Source organism: Vipera ursinii (genome assembly GCF_947247035.1).
Source record: "Vipera ursinii genome assembly, chromosome: 5".
Classification (NCBI taxonomy): domain Eukaryota; kingdom Metazoa; phylum Chordata; class Lepidosauria; order Squamata; family Viperidae; genus Vipera; species Vipera ursinii.
Window position 1 is genome coordinate 91038932 of NC_139518.1, and position 22238 is coordinate 91061169.

The 22238-nt window shown below is 42.7% G+C and overlaps 1 protein-coding gene across 10 annotated transcripts in view; it reads right to left on the reverse strand.

Moving 5' to 3' along the window:
- USP54 (ubiquitin specific peptidase 54) overlaps positions 1-22238 on the reverse strand; it is a 158955-nt gene that overhangs the window by 132061 nt on the left and 4656 nt on the right. The window contains exon 1 of one of the 10 annotated variants that reach the window (XM_083364162.1): positions 6477-6551. The exons of the other annotated variants lie outside the window; for them this stretch is intronic. The gene's annotated coding sequence lies outside the window, so the exon portion shown is untranslated. Of the gene's footprint in view, positions 1-6476; positions 6552-22238 lie in introns of those variants that run through there. 10 annotated transcript variants of the gene reach the window in all.

A 22238-nucleotide genomic window follows, 5' to 3' on the forward strand; every position in this document is an offset into this window, starting at 1 on the left:
TTTGCATCAGTCTTCACACAAAAAGAAATTATAGTACAACATACAAAAAATACTGCAAAAGATAAACTAGAAACAAAAATTAAAATAAGCAAGAAAATGGTAAGAGAATATCTATCTGAACTTAATGAATATAAATCACCGGGATCTGACAGAATACATCCCAGAGTTCTGAAGGAGCTGGCAGATGTTATCTCAGAACCATTGCACCATATATTTCAAAAATCCTGCTGCACTGAGGATTGGAAAAGGGCTGATGTGGTTCCTATCTTCAAGAAAGGGAAAAAAACAGAACCAGGAAACTACAGATCAATCAATACCTGGGAAGATCCTGGAAAAGATAATCAAAAAACAGATCTGTGTACAACTAGAAGCAAACAAAGATCATGCAGATCATGCCAGACCAATCTTATTTCATTCTTTGATAAAGTAACCAAATTAGTAGACCAGCGAAATGCTGTGGACATAGTAAACTTAGATTTCAGTAAGGCATTCAACAAAGTAGACCACAATCTACTCCTTGGTAAGCTAGAAAAAGGTGGAATAGACAACATCACCCTCAGAAGGATTTGTAGCTGGCTGACAAATCATACTCAACAAGTAGTTCTCAATGGTACTACATCCACATGGAGAGAAGTAAGCAGTGGGATACCACAAGGCTTTGACTTAGGCCCAGTACTCTTCCAATATCTTCATAAATAACTCAGACAAGGGAATTGAAGGGGAACTCCTCAAATTTGCAGATGACACCAAACTGGCAGGAGTATCAACAAACCCGAAGACAAACTCAGGATCGAAAAAGATCTTGACAGACTTGAACAATGGACCCTGTCCAACAAAATGAGTTTCAATGTGGAGAAAAGCAAAGTTTTACATTTAGACAGGAAAAAAAATCAAAGATATAAGTACAGATTACGTGAGACCTGGTTCAAAAACAATAACTGGGAGAGGGACCTTGGAGTCTAAGTGGACGATCACTTGACTATGAACCAGTAATGTGCAGCAGCAGCCGAAAAATCTAATACAATCCTGGGTTGTATAAACAGTGGCATAGAATCAAGATCATGTGAAGTATTAGTACTGCTTTATAAAACCCTAATGAGACCACACCTGGAATACAGCAAACAATTTTGGTCACCGTACTATAAAAAAGATGTTGAGACCTTGGAAAAAGTTCAGAGAAGAGCAACTACCGTAAGATGATCCAAGGCCTGGGGACCAAACCATATGAAGAACGGCTGCAGGACTTGGGTTTGGCTAGTCTAAAAGAAGAAATAGAGGTGACATGATAGCATTATCCCAGTATTTGAGAGGCTGCCACAAAGAAGAAGGGGTCAAATTAATCTCCAAAGCACCAGAGGGAAGGACAAGAAACAATGACTGGAAACTGATCAAAGAGAGAAGCAACCTGGAATTAAGGAGAAAGTTCCTAAGAGCGAGGACAATTAACCAGTTGAACAGCTTGCCTTGAGAAATCGTGGGTGTTTCATCGCTGGAGATTTTAAAGAAGAGACTGGATAGTCACTTGTCTGAGATGGTATAGGTTCTCCTGCTCGAGCAGGGGGCTGTACTAGAAGACTTCCAAGGTCCCTTCTAGCTCTATTCTATTCCTAAACCTCCAAATGGCCTCAATGACTCTCTAAAAGAATGCAAAGGACCAGCTGTCTGCAAGGAATATAAATCCTTCCATTCCCCACCATCCAGTCAGAGCTAAAGAAGCTTCTTGGATGAGAAACAAACTGTCTTAAGAAAAAAGAAAAGAAAAGAAAAGAAAAGAAAAGAAAAGAAAAGAAAAGACCAGTTGCCTCCTGAAAAAGCACCTTTGGGACTTCCGGGTGGCAAGGCTCTGTCGCTGTTTTCCATTAGAGCCGCTAAAAACAGCGATGATCAGCTGTTTGGCGGCTCGGAAACCCTCTCCTCGGGAGAAGAGGGGGGGGGTGAGCGTTTAGGTAGGGGTAGAGCTCCCCTAGACCACCAGAGTTTAAACTCTGGTGGTTGAAGGGTGTGAGTGTGAGCCCCCCCGAAGCCTGAATTTGCTCCGGACTCCAGGACGCCTCTGCTCCAAGGCTTTGGAGCAGAGCAGGACACTGCAACCATCCCTGCTATCGATAATTAATTGTGGATTAGCAAGTATGTATCCGAACTGCCAGCCTAAATGTTGGAGGTGTGGTTGTGAGGATGCAACGTATTATCATATATGGTGGAGTTGTAAAAAAGTCAAAGCTTTTTGGATTAAAATTTGGTGGAACATGCAGAAGATATTTAAGAAAAAGATAAGGTTTTCTCCACAGTTATTTCTGTTGGGTATTATTACAGATTCTACTGTCATAGATACTAAATTGATGTTGAATCTAATTACGGCAGCAAGACTTTTAGTAGCGCAATATTGGAAGAAGGAGGAACTGCCTACTATAGAAGAGTGGACTTTGAAAGTTTCCAACTTGGCGGAAATGGCAAAGATTTCAGCATATTTGAAAGAACAATCGCAACAGAGATACATTGTGGAATGAAGATGGATCGAATATATTCAGAATAAATATGGGACTAAAACGCTTCATTTAGCATTTGAATAAGTATTAGTTTTATATGATGTATTATTAGTTATTTATTATTTGTTAGTAATATAGTTATGTTTAAGGGGAGTTAAACTGCAATAGAATTTAATGTTGGGTTTTTTTAGCTCGTTAGCATATTTTAGCTTAAGTTTGTAAAGTTTATACCCTGTATTCAGCTCTGGGAAGTCGGGGGGGGGGGAGGGGAGGGTAAGGGAGGGTAAGGAGAGGGGAGGGGGAGGGAGGGAGTTTTTCTTTTTAAAAAAATGTATTGTAAAACTTTTCAATAAATAAATAAATAAATAAATAAATAAATAAATAAATAAATAAATAAAAAAGCACCTTTGGGATGTCCAGAGGGTTTTAAACTGAATCCAGGGGAGGGAGGAGAGATACCCCAAAACAGTGAACTGCCAATAGGAATGGGAATGGAGTGATATTCAGGATTAGTGACAACCAATAACAGGCAAGTAAATGCAAGGTCAAGGTATAATAAATCAAGGTTTTCAAAGCGTGGAGCAGGGGGAACAATTAGAACAGGTCCTTATCCTTTTGAGCACCAGGGACTGGTTCCGTGGAGAGAGGTTTTTCTGCGTACCGGAGGAGGCATGGTTTCATGTATCCTGCATCCCGCGGATGGGCCTTTGCTTCTTTGCACAGGCCAGTTTCTGGCATGCTGCAGCCGGTGCCGGTCCATGGACCGGTGGTTGAGGATCCCTGATCTAGAAGTCTTAATGCCGGAAGGCAAATATGATTAGTATAGATTATTGAAATTTGGTAAGAGAAAACATGAGTAAAATTCAAGGATTGAATAGTGTAACTTATTTAAAAGGCATAGACCAGAAAAGAGGAGTACTATTACAACACTGTAAAGGAAGCACATTGAGGTATACAGATCCAGGAATCTAGTATGAGGATGTAATCAAGAGTATTTGGTGATAATAAAAAAGAAACATTATTACTATGGGGATGTGCTTTAGACTGCCAAAACAGGAATAAGATCTGGATAATGCCAGATTTTTCAGATGTTCTGGGGAAGAGACTTCCCTGGACATTCATGTTCCTGAAAACTAGAGATAAAAGATCATCGCTCTTAGAACTGGCCCTAACTAATAGGGGAAAGTTGACTGAAGAGGTAATATCAGTGGAAACTTTGAGAGAAAGAGTATTTCAGAAGCGGTTTGTTATTGCCTACTTCTTAGGACTGACTAGCCCAAAATCACCCAGCAGGATTCTCTGCCTAAGGCAGAACTGGAACTTGATTTCCCCATTCTTAATTCTGTCCCTTACCTTTTACTACTACACCAAACTAGCTCTTTATTTGCCCATTTATGTGAAGCTTTAGTTGCCAAGAGTCAAGATAAAAAGGTAAAGGTTCCCCCGCACATGCGTGCTAGTCGTTTCCAACTCTAGGGGATGGTGCTCATCTCCGTTTCAAAGCTGAAGAGCCAGCGCTTGTCCGAGGACGTCTCCATGGTCATGTGGCCGGCATGACTAGACGCCAAAAGCGCACGGAACGCTGTTACCTTCCCACCATAGTGGGCCCTATTTTTCTACTTGCATTTTTACATGCTTTCGAACTGCTAGGTTGGCAGAAGCTGGGACGAGTAAAAGGTGTTCACTCTGTTACGCGGCACTCGGGATTCGACCCGCCAAACTGCCGTCCATCTGATCGACAAGCTCAGCGTCCTAACCCACTGAGCCACTGCATCCCTTAAGAGTCAAGATAAACAATGTTAAAAGGAACACACATATATAGGAAATGGGTATAACCCCTGAGGGGACACACCAGCAAGTAATATCTGAAAAAAGAAAGTTAAAAAGGTTGAAATACAAAAGGAATTAGACCCACAAAAGAAGATTAAAAATAACAAAATGTCCCACTGGAGCTGATTTCTGTGATCTTTGAGAAATCATGGAGGATTGGTCACATTCTTCCTAACTTCAAGAATGGTGGGGGGAAAAAGAAATCCCACAAATACAGATTGTCAACCTGACATAAATGCATGGCAATCTTCTGGAACTATTATTAAGAGGTTTGTTTCTGAATATTTAGAAAAGAATGCACTGGTTGGCAGTGGCCCCCATGAGATCATCAAGAACAAGTCATACTAAATCAACTTGCTCTCTTATTTTTGATAATCAGTTCAGTACACCACACTCAGAAGTGCAATGATCATCGTGCACCTAGGCTTCAACGAGTATTGCATGACCAAATGTCCCATGATATCTTAGTAGAGAAGAAAGAAAAATAAGACAAACTGTAAGATAATTAAATAAATACAGAAGTAGTTGAATATTGATACCCAACAAGTGAACTCATCATCATGCTGGAAACAAATGTTATATGAGGGGCTATTAAGACAGAACCTTTCTAAGTTTCTTTTTCTTTCCCTTGCTCAATAGTGGGATCTGATCATTCTGTGGGCAACATCTCTTCCTCACATCTTTCAAAGTCTTTCCAGTATACATCACTCTCCCCTTCACACTCATTCTACTGCCCCAAGTTTCCAGGGGAAAGAGGTTGTAGATGGTGAGAACAAAATATAACTGTGTCACTCCTTTCTTCTTCCAGTAACTCCCCAAGAACACCCAAGACATCTTGTAAATGTTGGCTCCAGTTGAGGTGACAGCTGCTAGTGCTTTTCTTGGGCATGATCTGGTTATGGGTCCTGGGATCGCAAAGTAAAGCATACCCCATGATCCCTTCTTCTCTGCCTCTCCCTTGATAACAGGGATCTCTTGGCTGCTCTGATTCATATGGGTTCTCCCTGGAATCTGAAATCCAAGGAAGCTATTGGGATATGGGGGAAGACAGATTATAGAATCTTTTCTCTTTCCAGAGAGAAGGAGAACCAGACAGGAAACATGACAAGAAGAGCTAACTGTATTTTATTAAAGGAATCTTGAGCAAGTCTGAAAATACAAATTTCCCACCATCTCTTTTTATCACCTGATTAGTTATGGTGGATCCTTTCTAAGTCTCTTTCTCACCTATTATTTAACGGCAACCTTCTCACCCTTTGATCTGATTGTTCTCTAGGTACATTTCTTTCCATACCCTCTTCTGGTCATTCCCATAGTAAATTCCCATAGTACATAATATTCCCCTCCTCTCATATTAGCTATAATAATTTTCTGTCAAAAGCAAACATGACCTCGTATTTATATTTACAAAATTCACTGAAGTTACATGCATGATTACTGTTTTTCTAGTCTATATACTGAAGTGATCTTTATTTTACACAAAATTTCTATACCTCCCAAGAAAGCATCAAGTTTTTACTAAGGTTGGAAGTCCTGAAAAGTCTTGTGAGGCCTCTATTACTCCCCAAATAAATGCAAACAAATAGCATATATTGCCTAGCAAATCACAAGAAAATTAATGAATAGTATATTCGGATACATTTTAGCTTCTCATATTTTAAATTCAAAATCAATTATATCACATATATATCAGATTATATATAGTATAATAAAAATAAGACTGTATCTACTTCATGATAGAGGTATATAGGTAATATACAAAAGACACACAAAATAAATGAAAGCAGCTACAAGTAAACAATTTTGTATGCATTATATTTGTAATACCTTAATTAAAAACTTCAATTCTACAAGTAGAGCTTAAGGACTAATTTTTTTTACAGAGCTATATTATATATTTGAGCGCTCCAACATTGCCTCCAGGTCTGAAACAGGCAAAATTCAGGATTAAGCTACACAGCATGCTTTTTTAAAAAAATTGCATGACAGTTCCTGTCACTAGGAAGGAAAATCTGAATGGTTACCTCTAAGCATTGGTAGCAAGTATACGTGTATCTGAACACCTCACTCTCCATATTTGTACTCTTCCTATAAAGATTATTGTATCATCTTCACCTGGCTATTCATTCCTGAAAACGGTAGTTAATTATTCATACTCACAAACTGCCTGTATTCAATTACTCTTTATTCCTCTCAGCCAGCATTTAGGAAATAATTTCCTCCCATGAATCCCTCTCTCTCAAGCAGGTCCAGTAGGAAAGATGACATCATTGCTATAGACACGCACCTGATTCTTAAGAAATCACACCCCCTCCAATAAACAGGCTATTTTTTTAAAGTGACAAAGACTGCCTTTGCCAGTGTGCTATCGCACTCTAGAATATGGTCCCATAACACACATTCTTTCTCTCTGCTTCACTCAATCATAATGCAAGTTCTTTTTTAAAAAAAATATAGAGATGAAATATAGATTGCAATCCAAAGCTCTTCTACTGTAGGCGAATTATTAAACTATTGTCTTGACTGTTATAATTCTGTTCTAAATACATAAAAAGACTAATTCATCTCACATAATTAAACTGGTTTCAAAATATTCTGAACAAAATATTTCTTTTTATTTTCTATAGATAAGTACACAAAATTACAAAACTAGCAATGAATGGTGAAAATCAACAAGAGTTTGGGAACAATCCAGTATTATTACACTGAGTAACTCCTGGATAGAAGCTGTAAATTTTGGCACAATGAATTTCTGGCTTTCAGGGAAAAAAATGGTTCCTAAGCAACTGATCTATTTGGGGATCTTTGGATTTCAATGCATACGTAGCAGGACAGGATGGCACTTCCTCAGACTGAGCTGGTGCATAATTTGGGGATCAAGGAGCAAGTGGCAGCTCTGGCTAGGATGGCCTTTGCACAGATTCATCTAATGTGATCACTCATCTCTTGGTCACTTTCTGTTTGGATTACTAAAATGGGCTATATTGAAGACCGCCTAAAAACTTCAACTGAATGAAGCAGCATGCACCCTAACGAGAGCCCCACATTTGCCCATGTAAGCTGCACCTTCTATAACACTGACTGTAATTGTAATAGTATAAGGTAAAGGTAAAGGTTCCCCCGCACATGCGTGCTAGTCATTTCCAACTCTAGAGGCCGGTGCTCATCTCTGTTTCAAAGCCGAAGAGCCAGCGCTTGTCTGAGGAGGACTCCGTGGTCATGTGGCCAGCATGACTAGACGCCAAAGGCGCATGGAACGCTGTTACCTTCCCACCGCAGTGGTCACTATTTTTCTACTTGCATTTTTACATGCTTTCGAACTGCTACGTTGGCAGAAGCTGGGACAAGTAACAGGCGCTCACTCTGTTACGCGGCACTCGGGATTTGACCTGCCAAACTGCCGACCTTCTGATCAACAAGCTCAGCGTCCTAATCCACTGAGCCACCACGTCCCTTGTAATAGTATAATATATGCATAATGGTTTCAATCTCCTTATCGCCACATGGGCAGGTATATTCAATTAATGGGGTTTTGGAGTATCTGTCTTGCAGCAGTCAGGATGTTAAAATGTTATGATTTGAAAAATGTTATTCTCAGTGTAAAGTCCTGCCTCAGCTAGTTCTCCCAAGAAAGCAGAACTCTTGAAATTGGCATTGTTTCAAAAGGAACTTTTATTGAGAGATAGTGAAAGCAGAAATGCAAGATGTGAATATTTCCAGCACAAAAACGTTACATCAAACCCCTCTCTTCAAAACCCCTCCCAAGTACCCAACTGCCCAGTCCATTTCCAGCCAACCCACAGGTGCGAAGTTGTTATGGGAACTGGAAGTTGAAAGAGCGATAAGGCAGATGGCCCCAGGCACATTCCTCCCCACTTTCACACCCAAAGAGATACATCAAAGTGCAGAACACATTCCAGAACCCAAAGATTCCCCATTCCCAACAGAATAAGGATTCCCCCTCCCAATAGAATGGCAGCGTCCCAATAAAGATCTGAGGGGCCTGACATACCGCCCCCCTTAAAAGAAGAAGAAATCCACTGAGGATTTCAGTGGATTCAGTGGACCGATTGCAGTTAAGAACCTTTATAAGGTCTTATCTTGCGGCGATAAGGACGGCGAAGTCTAACTACTTTGCCGCCCTTGTCGCATCCGCAGATAATCGCCCGGCCGCCCTGTTTAGGGTGACTCGCTCCCTCCTTAACCAGGAGGTGAGAAAGGATCCCTTGCAGGGACGAGCCGAGGAGTTTAGTCATCATCTGGCGGACAAAATCGCTCGGATCCAGACCGGCCTGGACTCTGACTGGGCAGAGTCTGATGTGGAGGAATCAGGCGGTCTTGAGCATGTTATCTGGACTGAGTTCGACCCTGTTTCCCCTGATGATGTGGACAGGATCATGGGGAGACTGAGCTCCACCACCTGTTTGTTGGATCCGTGCCCCTCCTGGCTAGCTTATGCGGCTCGGGAGGGAACACGAGGCTGGTTCCATGCAGTAATAACTGCTTCTTTGAAGGAGGGTGTCTTCCCTGCCGCCCTGAAGGAGGCGGTGGTGAGACCCCTCCTCAAGAAGCCTGCTTTGGACCGAGACCGAGTGGCTGTGCATATCGGCGTCTCGGGTTAACCATGTTATTCCACCTCTAATGATGGGGGGTGAGGTGTTACCCCCCGTTGATAGGGCTCGCAACTTGGGCGTCCTCCTGGATTCACGGCTCAATTTTGAAGATCACATAGGAGCCGTGACCAGGGGGGCTTTTGCACAGGTTCGCCTGGTGCGCCAGTTGCGTCCCTATCTGGACCGAGACGCCCTACGCACAGTCACTCATGCGCTTGTGACCTCCCGCTTGGACTACTGTAACGCTCTCTACATGGGGCTGCCCTTGAAGACCACTCGGAGGCTTCAACTGGTGCAGAATGCGGCCGCGCAAGTTGTAATGGGGGTTTCCCGATACTCCCATGTAACACCTCTACTCCGCGAGCTGCATTGGCTTCCGGTTGCCCTCCGGGTGAAATTCAAGGTGCTGGTTATCACCTATAAAGCCCTACATGGCCTGGGTCCGGGATATTTGAGGGAACACCTGCTGCCGGCATCAAACGCCCTTCGCCCAGTGCGCTCCCACAGGGAGGGTCTGCTCAGGGTTCCGCCGGTGAGAGATTGCCGGCGGGTGACACCCAGGGATAGGGCCTTCTCAGTGGGAGCGCCTGCCCTCTGGAACCAGCTGCCGGTGGAGCTGAGGACTGCCCCTGACCTCCGATCATTCCGCCGGGGCCTGAAGACCTGGCTTTTTCAGCTCTCGGGCCCAGACTGAGGAAGAATTTTTAATTTGGGGTTCTTTTTAACTGACTACAGGGTTAATTTAATACTTTTTAATTTGTTCTTAATTTTTGTATTTTGGATTTTTAATTCCCTGTAAACCGCCCTGAGTCCTCAGGGAATAGGGCGGTATATAAATATAACTAAATAAATAAATAAATAAATAAAATAATTTATTTATTTATATTTATATTTAAATTTATATACCGCCCTATTCCCGTAGGACTCAGGGCGGTTTACAGGGAAAATTAAAAGTTAAAATACATCATATACAATTAAAAACGATTAAAACTAAGATTAAATTAATCCCTGAACTTAACTAAAACCACATTAATTAAAAATTAAAACCAGACAACTGGGCCAGACAACTCAAAAAACCAAGTTTTCAAGTCCCTACGAAATGAGCGAAGGTCGGGGGCGGTCTTAAGCTCCGTGGGAAGCTGGTTCCAAAGGGCTGGCGCGCCCACAGAGAACGCCCTTCCCCTGGGGATAACCCGCCGGCATTCCTTAACCGGCGGTACCCTAAGAAGGCCCTCCCTGTGAGAGCGCACAGGACGATGGGAAGTTGATGCCGGCAGCAGGTGTTCCCTTAGATAATCCGGACCCAAGCCATTTAGAGCTCACCCGGAGGGCAACTGGAAGCCAATGCAGCTCATGGAGAAGAGGTGTTACATGGGAGTATCGGGAAACTCCCATAACAACTCACGCAGCTGCATTCTGCACCAGCTGAAGCCTCTGAGTGGTCCTCAAGGGCAGCCCCATGTAGAGAGCGTTGCAGTAGTCTAGCCAGGAGGTCACAAGCGCATGGGTGACTGTGCGTAGGGCATCTCGGTGCAGATAGGGCCGCAACTGGCGCACCAGACAAAGCTGGGCAAAAGCCCCCCTGGTCACGGCTCCTATATGATCTTCAAAATTGAGCTGTGAATCCAAGAGGACACCCAGGTTGCGAGCCCTATTGACGGGGGGGGTAACATCTCACCCCCCATCATTAAAGGTGGAATAGAATGATTCACTCGAGATGCCTGTATGCACAGCCACTCAGTCTTGGCAGGATTGAGTCGGAGCCTGTTTCTCCCCATCCAAACCTGGACCGCTTCTAGGCAACGGGACATCACGTCAAGTGCATCACTGGGTTGGTTCGGGGTGGAAAGAAAAAGTTGGGTATCATCAGCGTACTGATCATACCCCACCCCGAAACCACGAATGAGCTTGCCCAGCGGTTTCATGTAGATGTTGAACAGGAGGGGAGAGAGGACCGACCCCTGAGGGACTCCACAAACGAGAGACCTCGGGGCGGACCTCTGCCCTCCCGTCAACACCGACTGCGATCGGCCCAGGAGGTAGGAGGAGAACCACCGTAAAACGGTGCCTTCCACTCCCAATCCACTGAGACGCCGCAGTAGGATACCATGGTCGATGGTATCGAAAGCCGCTGAGAGATCTAAAAGGACTAGGACAGAGGAACATCCCCTGTCCCGAGCCCGCCAGAGATCATTCACCAGTGCGACCAATGCCGTCTCCGTGCTGTACCCGGGCCTGAAACCCGATTGGTACGGGTCCAGATAATCAGTTTCCTCCAGGAACAGAAGAAGCTGATGCGCCACCACACTCTCAACAACCTTCGCCAAAAAGCGAAGGTTGGAGACCGGACGATAGTTATTTAAAACAGCCGGGTCCAGGGCAGGCTTCTTGAGGAGGGGCCTCACCACTGCCTCCTTCAAGGCAGCGGGGAAGATACCCTCCTTCAAGGAAGCAGTTATTACTGCCTGGAACCAGCCTCGTGTCTCCTCCCAAGCCGCATAAACCAGCCAGGAGGGGCACGGGTCCAGTAAACAAGTGGTCGAGCTCAGTCTCCTCATAATCCTGTCCACGTCATCGGGAGAAACAGGGTCGAACTCAGTCCAGATAACATGCTCAAGACTGCTTGATTCCTCCATGCCAGACTCTGCCCAGTCAGAGTCCAAACAGGTCCGGATCTGAGCAATTTTGTCCACTTTTGTAATAAAGCGGAGAAAAGAAAATCCATTGATTAATCATGCTTATCCGGGTAACGTGCATGAAAACGTTTGAGTAACTTAGGGACTCTAACATGTGTCTCGTGAACCCATTCGTTTTGCGATGCTGGGAGGTCTTTCCAGGCCATCAAATACTGGGTGGCTCCATGGTTTCTGCATGAGTCCAGGATTTCCTTAATTTCAAAATGTTGTTCATCCTCTACCATGATGGGCTGTGGTGCTGGGGAAGTTACTGGCCGTAAAGGCAAGGTTATTTCAGGTTTTAGGAGATTGCAGTGGAATACAGGGTGGATTTGCCTTAGGGCTTTGGGGTGTTCCAACTCCACTGTGACCGGGTTTATAATGCATTTGATTGGGAAGGATCCCTCAAATTTTGGCCCCAGTGTTTTACAGGGTTGTAAGGATTGCAGGAACCTAGTAGACAGGTATACTCTGTCCCCAATTTGGAATGGTTTGGGTTCCATTCTTTTTATCTGCCTGAGCCTTGTAGGCTACTCTAGCCTCATCTAAAGACTTTCTGACAACTGGTCAAGTATTCTGCAGCTGATTCATCCATTCCTTAAGTGAAGGGATTGTGGGTTTGTTAGTGGGCAGATCAGGCATTGGGTTGAACTCTTGTCCTATGGCCACTTGAAAAGGGTGAACCCAGTGCTGGAGTGAACAGCGTTATTATAAGTACTTCAGCAAATGGTAGGTGTTCAGCCCAACTGTCCTGCTGGTAGTTGATAAAGCATCTTAAGTACTGTTCCAGAACCGAATTCTGTCTCACCATTCGTTTGAGGATGATAACTAGAACTCAGGCCCTGATCCATTCCCAGGAGGTCCAAAAATACCCTCCAGAACTTTGAAGAACTTTGTCTGAAATTATGCGACATGGGGCTCTGTGTAGGCAGTAGACATGATGGAGGAACAGTTTTGCTAGAGTCTTTGCTGTCAGGATCTTTTGGCAAGGAATGTAATGGACCTGCTTTGAAAACAGGTCTGTCACCACCCAAATAATGGTGTTTCCCACATTTTCTGGCAGCTCTATGATAAAATCCTTAGAAATCTCTCTTCAGGGTATTGAAGGGTCTATGACTGGTTGCAGAAGGCCAGGCGTTTTCCTGTCTCCATTTTGCTGTTGCAGATGAAGGGCAGCTAGCCACATAACCCTCAATGTCCTTTTTGATAGAAGGCCACCAAAACTGTCTTTTTAACAGGTGTAGGGTCTTTACAAACCCGAAATATCCTGCCAACTTTGAGTCATGGCATATTTGCAGTCTTTAGTCTTTGGCTGGCTAGGATGTACAGCTTGCCTCTTACCCATGTTAGCCCCTCCTGCATGGAGCAGAGATTTTTATGACTAAGAAACCATTCGTCCTTTTGTTTAAAGGCCAAAGTGACAGTGTTTGCATCATGGCAGGATGGGATGCAGGAAGGCAGGGCTCTGCCTTCCATGCCCAATTTCATCCTGCTGAGGGGCCCCTAAAAAGGGCCTAAAATTGCCCTGATGAGGCAATGAAGAGGAGGGGTGCTTTGTTGATCACAGAGAGATAGAAGTCTTTCCATTCGATCCAAGGAAAGCCCTCCAAACCGGCAGGGGAAAGACCGGCTACATTTCTATGGCCGGCCATTAGCTGCTGACAACCAAAGAAGAAAAAGTACCAATTAATGCTCATAAACACCATATTTGGAAGTGGGTGAGAATATTGATCCTTTCTTTACTATTTTACAATTGAATTTTCTGGGAAAGGCTCCCAAGAAGCTAAAAACCTCTGAACAGAAGTGGCATTTTAATTTTATGGGGGACAGAAACATACAATACTGAAGTGGAAGTAACATAAAGCTACAGTTTTGATAAATTTGAGAACTGAGATAACTGTTAAGATTTTCTCTTTAAAAAAAACATTGAGGCGAACTATAAGAAATCAATCCTTTGTTTTAAGAGTGGAAAATGGACTTGGATGGACATCTACTGGTGGATTTGTGTATAGCACTATAAATTGCTTCCTGGCTGTTTGGTGATTCCTAGCTTGGGAAAACAGTTGGCAATAAAGAAAAATATTTCGGCATACTTATCACCCTGACCTTCTTGAATTATAAATACCTACTGAGCTTGGACTTTTAACTTCAGGAGCTAGTGGGAGAGAAAGAAAAAATTGACTTTGGGTTACACCTGGCTGGGAGAGACTTTTGAGCTGTTTTCAGAGAAGCTGAACATTTTAAACACTTCAAACATTGTGGATTACAACAATCTCTGGATACTTGAGATAAAGGATCACTATAAAATATTGCTTCCAGGACTGAACCTATATTTTGGAATCTACTGGATTATAAAGGATACATATAAAGATCAGAAAAATAGAGGAAACTTTGATCTACTCTTACTGAGACTGGTGATACTAGATCTCCAGTAAAGATGCCTCAAGAAAAAACAAATACCTTTCAAAAAGAAATATATTCTATGCCAGGGCTTTTCAACCAGTGGTACGGGTATCACCTGTGGTACACTGGCACCTGGCAGGTGGTACACAACCATCCTAGAAAACTAGCGGGGGAGGGGAATGAGCTGAACTGGTGGCAGCACCACACAAGCCTGAGCAAGAGATGGCTGGAGCTGCAGGGCTGTCAGGGCTCAGCAGAAGCCCCAGGATCAGCGCCAGGCTCCAGCTGGAAAGCAGCACTGATCCTGGTGCTTCTGAGCCCAGAAGAAGCACCGATCAGCTGGAATGTTGCAGCATCTCCAGGGTCTTGTGATTTACATTCAGATGCTTGGCAACTGATTCATATTTATGACAGTCAAAGTGTCCCAGGGTCATGTGAAGTGACCAAAACCTGCTGCAACCACACAGCAGACAGGGGGAATAAAAACCAAACACCCTCCACCACCACCCCCGTCCAATCCTCAACAGAAATGCTCACAACAATGAAAACCACAGACAGGAGGAAGAGCGCCACCGGGCAAGCAGGCAGGTCTTGGGGGGGCACTTTTTTCAGTGCCACTGTAACTTTGAATAGTTACTAAGCAAACTGTTGTAAGTCAAGGACTACCTGTTCTTCATCACTTTTTTCCTTTTTTTTTTTGGCCATCAAGTTTTTGACACCTTGCTAGGCAACTGGTGGTACTCGGATGTTGCCATATGTTAAAAGTGGTACAATGGGTGAAAAGGTTGAAAAGCCCTGTTCTATGCTACAACTAATTCACCAAACAATTGTTGAATACAAAGAGGACATAAAAAGAAATCATAATGAGACTAAAAACAATTTAGACAATATAAATGAGCAAATCTGCAAATTAAATCAACAACTAGAATGTTTCCAGATAATGACTACAAAGTATGAACAAATAAATCAGAAATCAGAAGACAAAGAAGAGGAAATGGATTTAGAGATGGAAGAAGGGAAATAAAAGATAAAAGAAGGGAAATTTAAATGACTATATACAAACAAAATACTGCAAGACTTAGTTATAACAATGAAAATGCAAAAGATCTTTTACCCCTTAGGTCTGCAAAATATATCTGACGGCAAGGAAGATTTTAAAAAATGGAATATAGAGCTGTTAGGGGAAATCTCACAACTTGGGAGACAGGGAATAAAAAGAGAAATGGAGGGAGAAAGGAACTGGTAGTGATTTAAGGAATATAAATGGGCAAATTCCCCCCCCCAAAAAATACCCTACCTAAATTGTCTTCCTCATGCCAAGCAATTTTTACAAAAATAGAAAATTCCTGCGCAATCTAATTGCCCTGGCTTGGAAAGCTACTTGGCAAAGAAAGAAAGTGAGAGTCAGATTTTAAAAACAGAAGATTTGACCTTTTACAGGGGACATTATGTTTAAATACTTGTTTGAATAAGATTAAAAGAACGGATAACCCTTAGATATAATTAGACTTTTATAATGAAATATATGATTTAGAACTAAGATAGCATTTTTTTTCTTTTTTTGATATGGGAAATATGAAGATGAGGATTGATATGAATAAAACTTTTAGCTACATGAATGTAATTAATATTGAGAAAAAGATATTTCAAATACTGATGGGAAATCAAACCTTAATAAGAGCACGAAAAACAGGATACTGAATAATGAATTGATATTATTTGTATGATACTAGTAAAATATGCCCCTTCATGGATAACTGCCTTGTCATGGCAAAGGGGCTTGCGTAATTCAATGAAGCTATGAGCTATGCCGTGCAGGGCCACCCAAGACGGAAAGGTCATAGCAGAGAGTTCTGACAAAACGTGATCCACTGGAGAAGGAAATGGCAACCCACTCCAGTATCTTTGCCATGAAAACCCTATGGACAGTAAAGGTAAAAAGGTAAAGGTAAAGGTTCCCCCGCACATGTGTGCTAGTCGTTTCCGACTCTAGGGGCCGGTGCTCATCTCCGTTTCAAAGCCGAAGAGCCAGCGCTTGTCCAAGGACATCTCCGTGGTCATGTGGCCGGCATGACTGGACGCCAAAGGCGCACGGAACGCTGTTACCTTCCCACCGTAGTGGTCCCTATTTTTCTACTTGCATTTTTACGTGCTTTCGAACTGCTAGGTTGGCAGAAGCTGGGACGAGTAACAGGCGCTCACTCTGTTACGCGGCACTCGGGATTCGACCCGCCAAACTGCCGACCTTCTGATCGACAAGCTCAGCGTCCTAACCCGCTGAGCCACCGCGTCCCTTATGGACAGTACCAAAAGGCAAAACGATATGACGCTGGAAGATAAGCCCCTCAGGTCAGAAGGCGTCCAATATGCTACTGGGGAAGAGCAGAGGGCTAGTACTAGTAGCGCCAGAAAGAATGAAGCAACTGGGCCAAAGCCGAAAGGACGCTCAGCTGTGGATGTGTCTGGTGGTGAAAGGAAAGTCCGATGCTGTAAAGATTTTTTCTCCATAGGAATCTGGAATGTAAGCTCCATGAATCAAGGATTTCCCCCCCTCCCAATAGAAAGGCAGTGTCCTGATAATGATCTGAGGGGCCTGACACTCAAGTTTCAGGAGAGTTAGATTTTGTAAATATCTTGCTGTGCATTCTCAATGGCTCCCTAGATGAGAAGATCAGTAGTTGATTACTGGATCACATTGCATGATATCCTAATCCTTACAGTAAGGGAAGGTATATTCACATTTAGAATGTGATTCCCCAGCCCCTAATATTATGATATCCCTCTGAGAATCAGTAAGAAAAGGAACAGTCTATGTTCCAATGTTGAAAAATAACAACATAGAGATATGAATTAAGTGGAATAAAAGTAGTGCAAAAACATTTGCTAAATGACTGGCAGCTCCAGAAACCTTAGAAATTTATACAGACTTCTCAGACCACAAGTCTTAAAAATCATGCTTAGACTTGTATGATCTGTTAATTTTTAATCTGAAATTTGTTTTCAAACAAGCCAAGCAACACATCAGTAACTGGAATATAAAACAAAAAAAAATAGTTTGATCAGGACAGCATAGAACTGAAAAGTTTATATCATACAATGTAAAGAAAGAGTAAATATTTTCCGTTTGAGGACCAAACCACTTTCCCTACAGAATTTGAAGGGTTGACACAGTGCCCTCCAAAAAGAAAAGATTAGCAATGAAGGAGCCTGATAGACACTAAATCAGTCAAGAAGAGGAATCTATATCAAATATTAGAGAACTAACACCACTAGACCCCTTCCCTCCAACATTCATAGAATACAATAGAGCTGGAAGCAGGAGAACCTATACCATCTCAGACAAGTGACTGTCCAGTCTCTTCTTAAAAGAGCACCCACGATTTCTGAAGGCAAGCTGTTCCACTGGTTAATTGTGCTCACTGTTAGGAAGTTTCTTCTTAATTCCAGGTTGCTTCTCTTTGGTCAGTTTCCAACCATTGTTTCTTGTCCTGCCTTCTGGTGGTTTGGTGAATAACGTGACCCCTTCTTCTTTGTGGCAGCCCCTCAAATACTGGAATACTGTTATCATGTCACCGTTATTTCTTCTTTTGACTAACCAAACCCAAGTCCTGCAGCGGTTCTTCATATGGTTTAGTCTCCAGGCCTTTGATCATTTTAGTTACTCTTCTCTGAACTTTTTCCAAAGTCTCAACATCTTTTTTGAAGTATGGTGACCAAAACTGGTTGCAGTATTCCAGGTGTTGTCTTACCAGGGTTTTATAAAGCGGTACTAGTACTTTGCATGATCTTGATTCTATTCCTCTGTTTATACAACCCAGGATTGTATTAGCTTTTTTGGCTGCTGCTACACACTGCTGGCTCATAGTCAAGTGATTGTCCACTAGGACTCCAAGGTCCCTCTCAGTTACTGTTTTTGAACTACCTATTTTTCGGACCATAAGATGCACCTGACCATAAGACACGCTCAGTTTTCAGAGCAGGAAAACAAGAAAAATATTCTGAACCAAATAGTACCGGTATACTAAAATATTTAGGGTTAGGGTTAGGGTTAGAGAAAAGGGATCCTATTGTATTATTGTTGTTGCTGTTATTATTTTTTTAAAAAAATAAAGCACAGAAGGGAGTGGGCTTCACAAAGAGGGACTAGAAATGCCAGGGGCAGACACACACACCCCTATAAAGCAGGGGTGTCAAACTGCCAGGCCGCGGGCTGGTTGCATCATGTGGAGGCCGCACCCACCCTAGCTCCGGCAATGCGAAAAAAGTTGTGAAACGTTACATGTCACGTGACGTAGCAAGTTTGACACCCATGTTACAAAGAATCTTTATAGAGAATATCTCTTCCTCAATAGGGCTGGTATTCTGCAAAAGGCTCCCGAACTGCCCCTTAAGGGCTGGAACAAATATTATTTGGAGAGTGATATTGATGACCAGGACTTAGGGGACAGTATCAATAGTGAATACGTGCAGATGTCCCCTCTCTTTCTGGTCACTTGCAGGCCTATGAATGCTGGGTCATGAAAGGACAGCAAAGGAAACATCCGATAGTCTAACCCACCTGGGGACAGCTGGTGTCTTGGGGAAACACCCAAAAGGGAACATACTAGCTACCTCTGTTTTCTGCTTTCTTATCTATAGTGTGCCAGCCCTTAATCTTATTTGTCAGCTTTGCTGGGTGAATTGCTTATGTAATCAAAGTAGGTATAAAAATAAGACATTTCTGCTATTTGGGGCTTTTGTCTCTTTTTAGAGAAGCCCGTCTTCTGAATAAACATGTTCAGCTGAATAAACATGTAAGTTTGAAGGCAGATTCTGGTTTCCTGTATTTTGTTATCAAGCAAAACCTCAGAACCTGCATATCATTTTTGGCGAGCCAGCCAGGAGAGGTGCTTGGTCCTAGGAAGGATCAGGACAGGGGAAGGCACCAAGCGCGCTCTGGGGTTTCAAGGAGGTGCCCCCCTTCTTGACTCTTCCCTGTGGCTTTTCAACAGGAACTATTTTTTTTTTTGCTTTTTGTTGTGGTGGTTGCCTGCATATCAATATCCAGGTATTGTCTGAGGGACAGCAATTAGTGTCAATGTTTGGAGACAAGGTCAGTAAGTAGCTTGTCTATAGCAATTGTGACCAGTAAGGTTTTTTAAAAAAGATTTTCCAGCTTGTGTATTATCTTATTTTGTTCAGCTTGTTCCAGCTTGTGTATTATCTTATTTTGTTCATTCCTGGGTAGGAAACCAAAGGCCAGCTTCAACTGGATTCAACACATTTACTTAGTAAGCAAGACTGGTTGACTCCTACCACCTTCCTTTTTTCAAAGCCAGGTATGGAAAAGAGGCAAACTTGGTGGCATCAGATAAATTTTTGGCATACTTATGGAAGCTAGGTAAGACAAGAACCAAATAATTTTTTGGAATTAACTTATATTTGGTAAAAGACACTGGTGAGAAAGATTTGAAATGTTTGTAAGTATAATCTCACCTGCAACAGCATCAGTGAGATAGTAGGCTGATTAAAAGACAACATGCTTTAGATATGGAGGACTTGGAAGCCATTCAATAGCACACAAATTTGTCTGTGCTAACCAAGTTCAGGAGGATGAGGAGGATCTATTGTGTCTGAATTGAACAGTTTAACTTGAAGGGAATTAATTCTTTAGTATCCCCAGTCTTTCATACATACGAAGCCCCCACTTTTTGCAAAGTGATGGATCATAAATCAAGATGAGAAATGAGAAGATGAGAATGGTAATACCAATACAGTCTACTACATGGGTAAATATTTTTAGGCCTAAGACAGGGGTAGGCAACCTCGGTTCTTTTATGACTCATGAACTTCAACTCCCAGAATTCCTGAGTCAGCATAACTGACTCAGGAATTCTGGGAGTTGAAGTCCATGAGTCATAAAAGAGCCAAGGTTGCCTACCCCTGGGCCTAAGACAATGTTGTGGGAATTAAGTGTTTAGCAGTGATGGCCCCCGACTATCTTTGTGTCTAGTTGTTTTGGCATGGAATGCCCTATATTGGCATCCTGAGGGGAGAAGTTGAAACAGTTTATGTCCAGGATGTGAGGGGTCTGTAGATATTTTCTCACCCTTTTTCTGGTTCATGCAGTATACACATCCTCAATGGAAGGCAGGCTTGTTGCAATTGTTTTTTCTGCAGTCCTAACTATCTGCTGAAGTCTGTACCTGTCCTGTTTGGTTATTGTGCCAAACCAGATAGTTACTGAGGTACAAATGACAGACTCAATAATTCCTCTGTAGTACTGTATCAGTAGATACTTGGGCAATCTGAGCTTTCTGAGTTGATGCAGGAAGAACATTCTTTATTGTGCTTTTTTAATAATGGTTCTAATGTTAGGTGTCATTTCAAGTCCTGCGAGATAACAGAACCCAGAAACTTGAAGGTCTCTACTATTTGATACTGTGTCACCTAATATTGTAAAAAGTGGTAGAATACGAGAGCTTCTTCTAAAATCTACTGTTATCTCTACAGTTTTAAGAATGTTCAGCTCCAGATTGTTCTGGCTGCACCACAGGGCCCGTTGATCTACACCTTGTTTATATGAGACTCATTGTCTTGAATAAGACCAATGACTTTTGTATCATCTGCAAACTTCAGTACTTTAACAGAGGGAATCTTTGAGATGCAGTCATTGGCATATATAGAGAAGAGTAATGGAGAGAGTACTGGGGGGCTGCTGTGGTAATTGAATGGGTATTTGATATGATTTTCCCTAGCTTCACCTACTGCTTCCCATTTGTTAGAAAGCTTATAATCTATCTGCAAGTGTGGTCAAACAACACCTAACTGAGTCAGTTTACAGAGGGATTTCAGGAATGATTTGTGTTGAATGGTAAGCTAATGTAGATGATGATCAGGCTGAGCCTGAGGGAGAAGCCAAACATGGCATAAGTCATGAGTCCCTGCATGTCCACAAGAGAGCTAAGTCCAGTCCACCTTGAATTCCTTTAATTCCCATACATTCCCTTAATAATCACTTGGCCAAATTCTTGTAGCGAGCAAAGCTTGCAATAAATCTTTATACTCTTTTGAATTGCCTGAATCTCCTGATTTCCCCAGCGTTGATAGCTGAAGTCTTAAAAAAGGACCCTTACTTAGGTCTTTGAGGATTCAAGATGTTGTAAGATGTAATGCAATGTCATATGGACAGCACCATCTGCTGATCTGTTTGTATGGTAGGCAAATTGCAAGGAGTCTAACTTTTGGAAGTTTTTCATAAGTACAGATGTTACAGCCACCGGTCTGTAGTCATTCAACTCCTTGATGGAGGGTTTCTTAGGTACTCAGATGATAGTAGAGTGTTTGAACCAAGAAGTTTATTAAAATTGAGGGTCAAGATGGGAACCAGTTGATCAGCACACTTTCAAGCAAGAGGGAATTACCATCTTTGGGCCTGGTGCTTTTCCAGCCTTTTGTCTGGAAATAGACCTCGTACATCTTTTTCGGTGCTCACCAGAGATGGGGAGCCCAGAGGAATGGAGTTGGGTGTAGAAGACTTGGCTGTTGTAAGGGAGAGGAGAGTGATAGTTTACAGTAGTCTCCGCTCAAACCTACAGTAGTACACATTCAGGTCATCTACCAGTTGCCAATTTTCTTCTGCATGGGAGGAAGGTAATTTTTTTAGGCTTTTCCACATATTTTCTGGTTCATTTGTGGAGAGCTGATTCCTCAGCTTTTTCTTCGCTGCCCTGATCTTCCTTGTTAATATATTCCTGGGTGATTTTATCTCCTTTCCCTTTGACACAGCATAGATTAGCTGTGAATCAAGGTTTATTATTAATGTAAATGCGTAAGGTTTTGGTCAGCACACATAAGCTGATGTCACAGTGACAGTGGGTTCATCCAAGTCCCCTGAGGCAGCTTCAAAAACGTTCCAGTCTGTGTAGTTGAGGCAAGCCTGTAGCTTTAGCTTTGCCTCTTCAGGATTTAACTGTTTTAATTATTGGCTTTATGATTTTAAGTCTTTGCCTATAAACAGGTACAAGGTGAATCATACAGTAATCAGAGTATCCCACAGCCGCTCTTGGCAGAGAGCGATAGGCATCTTTTATTGTATAGAAGCAGTGGTCTAAATATTAAAACGGGAGTCTCCAACCCCTGAGCAATGGACCAGTACTGGGCCGCGGCATGCCAGCAACCAGTCTACACAAACAAGGAAAGCCCCATCCATAGGATGCAGGCAGCACACAAAACCACACCCCCTCCGGTCT